The sequence below is a fragment of the Helicoverpa armigera genome, chromosome 2 (genome assembly GCF_030705265.1).
Source record: "Helicoverpa armigera isolate CAAS_96S chromosome 2, ASM3070526v1, whole genome shotgun sequence".
Taxonomy (NCBI): domain Eukaryota; kingdom Metazoa; phylum Arthropoda; class Insecta; order Lepidoptera; family Noctuidae; genus Helicoverpa; species Helicoverpa armigera.
In genome coordinates, this window is record NC_087121.1 from 12,093,456 (window position 1) to 12,099,455 (window position 6,000).

The following is a 6,000-nucleotide window of genomic DNA, read 5'->3' on the forward strand; positions in this document are numbered from 1 at the left end:
CTTAACTAGGTGCTAATTAAGTTCAAAATACCTTGTTTGTTTATCTATATACGTGTATTATGTACCTATTTTTGCGTCATGTTGGTATTTGTGACGACCCAGCCCAAAATGTATGGATGTTTTCCATGAAACTTCTTAAGAATATGTCCCAGTTTAATTTGGTTGTTTTTCAATGGTTTCAGCTAAGTTTTCGGAAGTTGGTTCTAATTTGGCCCTTAGGTATTTGCGTGTCATTTTTGAGGTTTCTTTGACGAGGAAAAAAATTTTTTTGGGGGATCTCAAAATAGGTTGGTAATGTACCTAGTAGCTGGATGTCGTCAATACTCCCCGGTACTTATAGTAACTACTTACATACCTAAGAAATAGTCAAATTATACACTTGAGAGGATTTAAAGAATGCTTATAAAATGATTAATAATTAATTATTGTAGTATGTATCTGCCAGTAAATACTGCTCCATTATCTCGGTTTTACGACACGAGTCCATTGTAATTTTAAATTTCCCAATACAATATAATATTTTACTTAATTTTTAAATCTCATTTTGAAAACAATTCAATTGTTCAAAAAGATTTCTTCAAAGCTCTCTATACTTCTAAAATATTTTTTATTAGTTCGTCTATTCATAATAAAATATTAAAGCAAATAAAACACAGTTTTTTATTCGTGTAAATATTTAAAAGGCTTCTATTTCAATTCTGTTTATAACAAGAACTTTAATAATGGATTCTTTTGAACTTAACAATTGAAATCGAATAAAAGTACGCAACCTTTATTTATTCATGAAACAAAATCAATATAGATACTTATAACTAGAAAATTATGATCCAATGAACAAAACGAAACGAAACGACCGGCCGATTGAATAACGACCGTTCCCAATATTCTATCTATCTATTAATTTGGCTACCAGAGATAGATTTTGACAGTAGGCCCATACATGTAATGTCAAATTCCTTATTTCTAGTAAACAAAACAACAGATTAAGTATTGGGAACGACCGTAAAACGAAACCTATCATCAGTCGATACACGACATATTCCATTTTTGAAATCGCACAAATATTCAATCAAAGCTCGTTTGACACACAAAACATCGTTTAAAAACGGCCAATTAACTCAATATTTGTCCAAAAATACATACGACACCGTCACACCAAAAAGGTTGCTTTTACCATTTCAAACTTCGTTTTCGAACGTTTCGTTTTTTAAAAAACGCAGTTGGAAATGATAAAAGGCAGTCGGTGTATCCTCCTCGCTAATTGGGCGACGTCGGCTCTACTAATTCTGTTACTGCTAATGGCTGCTTCGGTCTGTGTACTAACAATTACGTCGAATTACTGGCTTTAATGTCATATCTGCGTATTGTCTCGACAGTTTCTAGCGTGCTTTATTTAGGTTTTATGTATTTTTAGGTATTTAAGTTTTAGCGTATGTGTTCGAGAAAATTCTATCTGTCTCTTAGAATGTAAGACGGTTGTAACGTTCAAGTATTAATTCTTATCATTTTGTAAAGACATTAATAGAAAGTTGGTAAACTCATCCAATATAAAGACTGAATTTTTTTAGGGTAAAGTAAATAACACTGTATTCTGTTATATTTTTGTTTCAATCTACAACGCACGATGTATGACTATTAGGTACCCGTAATTAAACATTATTTATTTGCCTAAATCCAAATATACCACCACGTTAATCGCTCATAAAGCCATTAATCATTTATTCACGAATACGTCTTAATAACGAAGCCCACACAATTGATTACTACGTAGACAAAGCTACCATTAAACCAATAAATAATAAAATCACAGCTCCAAATGATACCCCAGTTGATACCCAATATGATGCATTATAAATGTATACTCGAAAGAGTCATTAGTTCGGCTTACTATGTCACTAATAACTAACAAGACTTCTTTTCAAATTATCTGCAGTGAATATTTTATAAGCTCACTCATATACCAACTCATTCAATCAATTGCGGAACTAAAATATTGTATTGAAAATAACCTTTTTCTTTACACACAGCGCCCGTGACGTGTCTATTTAAATTGGTAGTGGTATAGTCCAAGCATCAAAAGCGTTTCCCTGTTACGTTTTCAAAGGAATATATCGCACACCGGTATCTAAAGGGGGCTAACTAAAGAATCATTTTTTTTAGTTATGCATACCATCAAATTCCAGCGAATACTCATTGACCAATAAAACAGATTAAAAAAATATATATGTTTTAGATGCGTACAAAGAGCATTGTTCTATTAGAATATTTCTACAACGAGCAGGGGTGAAGGAATCAGTTTTTCGTCTTTTCTGAAAAAAAGTGATTTTTTGACTTACCCTTCTTTAGATCTAGGTATGCGATATTAAAATTGCTATGTTTTATATTGAAATAAGTTGTGAATTATTCAGTTTTGTTTCCGAGAGCTCGTCTATTAATGTGAAAGAAGTTTTTCCGCTATTTATACTTTTTCTTTGGAAGTCGTATTAAGTTGTTTTATTCCCAACTGTCGGTTTCTTTGAAAGACAATTTTTGTTTCGAGTTGTTAGTTGAAAATGTATCTTTATGTGGATAAAAATAAAGTTTATGTTCGCATGAAATTTGTTGTGAAAGCATTTGTTTTTTATAGTTTATGTTAGCGACATTAATTTTGATATTTTTATGTTTTTCCAGATGTATTTTTTACTGTTAATATAAGACAAATTACTACTGCAGTTGCTTATAACACAGTATTATATACATATTCGGAATTTATTTCCAAAATATAAATGTTTTTCTTTTTGACCGGTTTAAAAAGAAGGAGGTTCTTGATTGATCTGTAAGTATGTTTGTGCGCGATTATTTCACGTTTGTCTGAACCAATTTTAATGCGGTTTTAGTTTAGTATTTTTAATAACATTACTTGGTATCTTGATTACGTGAGTCTAAGGTTAAATCAATTAGAACCGACTCAAGGAGCGTGCCTAAATTGAAGGACGGGGCTTGATGAAGCCCTCTCTTAATATAATTAAATTATGTTTTGTATTAGTTATATAATTAAGGCTGTAATGATTTGTCTACAGTTTAATTAAATTTTTAATATCATTTAAGAGGGTCTTTGAAAATTATTGTCGGGATTTGAGAATGGTTTGGGTAAAAATATTAATTGCATCAAAAATTGCTCAGAAGGAGTCATTTTGTAGATATTTTTGATTCAACATAAAAAAACTTAACATCAATAAACATTATGTAGATAAGTAGATATAAAATAATCCAAATTTTTTAATTCCAGCAAACCGTAAATTCGTAACACAAGCGCCCATAAAAAAATAAAGGCGCATTCATTTAAAGGCCAATAAGGGCGTACCCTAAACTTTATTAATTAAATATTCGTAAACAGAACGCGAGAATTCGGGCCATAACCCTGTCGTGTCTCAGAACTCAAATGAAACAAACGACGAACAGCCATAGTCATTAAACCGTAAGAGTAGCAGACTATAGACTAAACAGTCGGCCAACAGTTGACGCGATGGCTGGCATACATTTTTTTTGCAAAGATTTTTTTTCCTTAGCGATAAGTCGCCAATATGTCACCTAACTTTATTAGATTTGAGATCAAAAATGGATGTGTGGTGTAGGTACCTAATGAAGTAATTATGTAACTGCTTGCCCCAACCAACAAATAGATAAATATCTACATTCAAATTTTTTTTTGTCAGCCGAATACCGACTAAGTACCTGATCTTTGTAATTAATCATTTTAAGGTGATCTTCACACTGCCCCGCATCACGCTGCATCTTGCGTGTCGACGCACCTACGCGCGTTCTTGCGGGAGTGCAGATCTGCATCATCGTGCGGGTTTTTCACGCACTCACGCGCGTAGGTGCGTTTTGTAAATTCACGCACAGCGGCTCGCATCGAGTTCCATTTTCAAATATACACGTCACGCCCGTTCAAAATCACGTGCGTCACTGCGGGATCAGTGTGCCATACCTTGCGTTTCGCCCCGCACCTACGCGCGGGGGTGCGTGTTTCTCCGCATGTTTGTGCGTGATCCGCATGAACGCGCGTGGATGCATTTTCAGTGTGTTGGACTATGCGTGTTTTCCATACAAACGGAGATATTTACAAGCAACGGAAAAAAACGCATCCACGCACTACGCTGCATCATGCGGGGCAGTGTGATAATCGCCTTACTGATTCACGAGCCCAAAAAAACTATCGGCCGACTAAAAGTTTGTAGTTTGCGAGTGCTGTAGAACTACACTCGACGTTTTACGGGTTAACGTTACAGCGAATAAAAACTCTACGCTGCAGAATGGCTAACTATAAAAGAAAATTAAAGTTAGGATTGTATTCAAATATTTGATAAAACCATTAGGTACATATAGTTTTTTATTACACATCGTTTTAAAACTTAATAGTTAGAAAATATTTTTTTTTTTTGTTAGATTAGGTATATTCTCAAAATAAGACTAGAATCTGAATTTACATCCAGTCAATGACAATAAGGTTGCTATTATGTTTAATATAACAGGATATTTGTTCTGAAACCCTTTTTGTGAAAATAAACTCAAGGCGGAAACTAAAGCAGACGGTGATTATTGTCTAGTTTTCTGTAATACCTTTGTTTTAATGAAAATATAAAATAGGAAATACAGATATTCTACTGTCTCAGAATATAAATATTTACTCAGTAGAATGAATTCAGTAGTGAAAAATAATACTCATGCTTGAGCATAAAGTAAATAACCACTAGAGAGCGCACTCGCCAATTTCTTCTAAGAACACGACTCACCACTGCGGGCGGGGGGACGCGGCATAATCCGCGGCTACTATTGGTCAGTTCACGGTCGCTACTAAAGGATCGTACTGAACGTAGCCTTATAGTACGCGCAAAATCACTAACTTTTGGCGAGCGTCGGGGCACTGTATGCGCAGTCAAGTGGTTTTATAGTCTTTGTGCTTGAGCAATGACTCATTCGTAGACGTGCTACGATTAAAACTGCTACGCCGTAGGCACCGTAGCTCGTAGCGACGAGGAATATTAAGCTAGGTAAATTCATAAAAAGTGATGAAGAAAGCAATATTATCTAGACTAGTCATAAATATTTTTTTGTACGGGGCTACGTGATATTACCAAGGCCAGTGAAAGAAGAGTACGTTGACCCCTATTTTTCTGTTGATACGGGAAAGGAGCTCAGAAGACCTGCTTTTATCAAATAAGTTTTTTAAAAGATATAAGTAATATATGAACTGATTTATTCCTAAAAGTAGTTTTTTTAACTTATTTAATTTTGAGATATGTTCCACTGAATTTTGGAAAATATTTTTCTTACGTGGAAACCATGATGTCATGGCATATTATTCTTGGAAGATAAATAATAGTATTATTGAATACTCGATGTAAAATAAATATCCGGAGCTACTTCACGTAAATAAACACACATTAAATATAAACAGCCTTTTAAAAATATTTTAAGCAGGCACAAAGCATTCCATTAACCGTTGCCATTACGTTAAATAAATAATTCCAGACAACATTTGCTCAAGCAAAAACACGTGCCAGTCCCTGAAACGTAACTGATAAAAGAGGATAAAATATAACCTTACCTTCTTTATTCGCGTTCCTCCTAATCTAACCTCCACATTCCTTACAAAAACACTGGCCGAAAATAAAATTTAAATGTCAAGCATCGGTTTGAATATTCAAATTTTAAAAAGAGAATAGGAATGCTAGTGGTGTGCGTAGTGTTCGGCGATACGCGTATCGTTCGGTACGCGACGCGCGGGGCACTGACCAACACTGGCTGCGCCGCGCCACCCGCTGCGAACAACGCGCGAAAACCTGAAAGATGGCGGAGACAAGATGGCTGAATAGGTAGAATAGGGTTGTTCGTGCTTATTGGGGTAACATTGAAATAAACTTTATAGAATGATTATTGTATTAAGAATAATATTCAGCTGGTTGTTTAGTTATGAAAAGTGGTTTTTCAGTGTGATAAAGAATATAAAATGTACCT

General features: G+C 34.4%; 1 protein-coding gene across 1 annotated transcript in view; it reads right to left on the reverse strand.

The window, feature by feature from the left end:
* The window catches only part of LOC110379100 (thrombospondin type-1 domain-containing protein 7A), a 93,726-nt gene extending 87,927 nt beyond the window's left edge, over window positions 1-5,799 (reverse strand). Inside the window, exon 1 of the mRNA XM_064040261.1 lies at window positions 5,591-5,799. The gene's annotated coding sequence lies outside the window, so the exon portion shown is untranslated. The remainder of the gene's footprint in view (window positions 1-5,590) is intronic.
* Window positions 5,800-6,000: the final 201 nt, after the last annotated feature.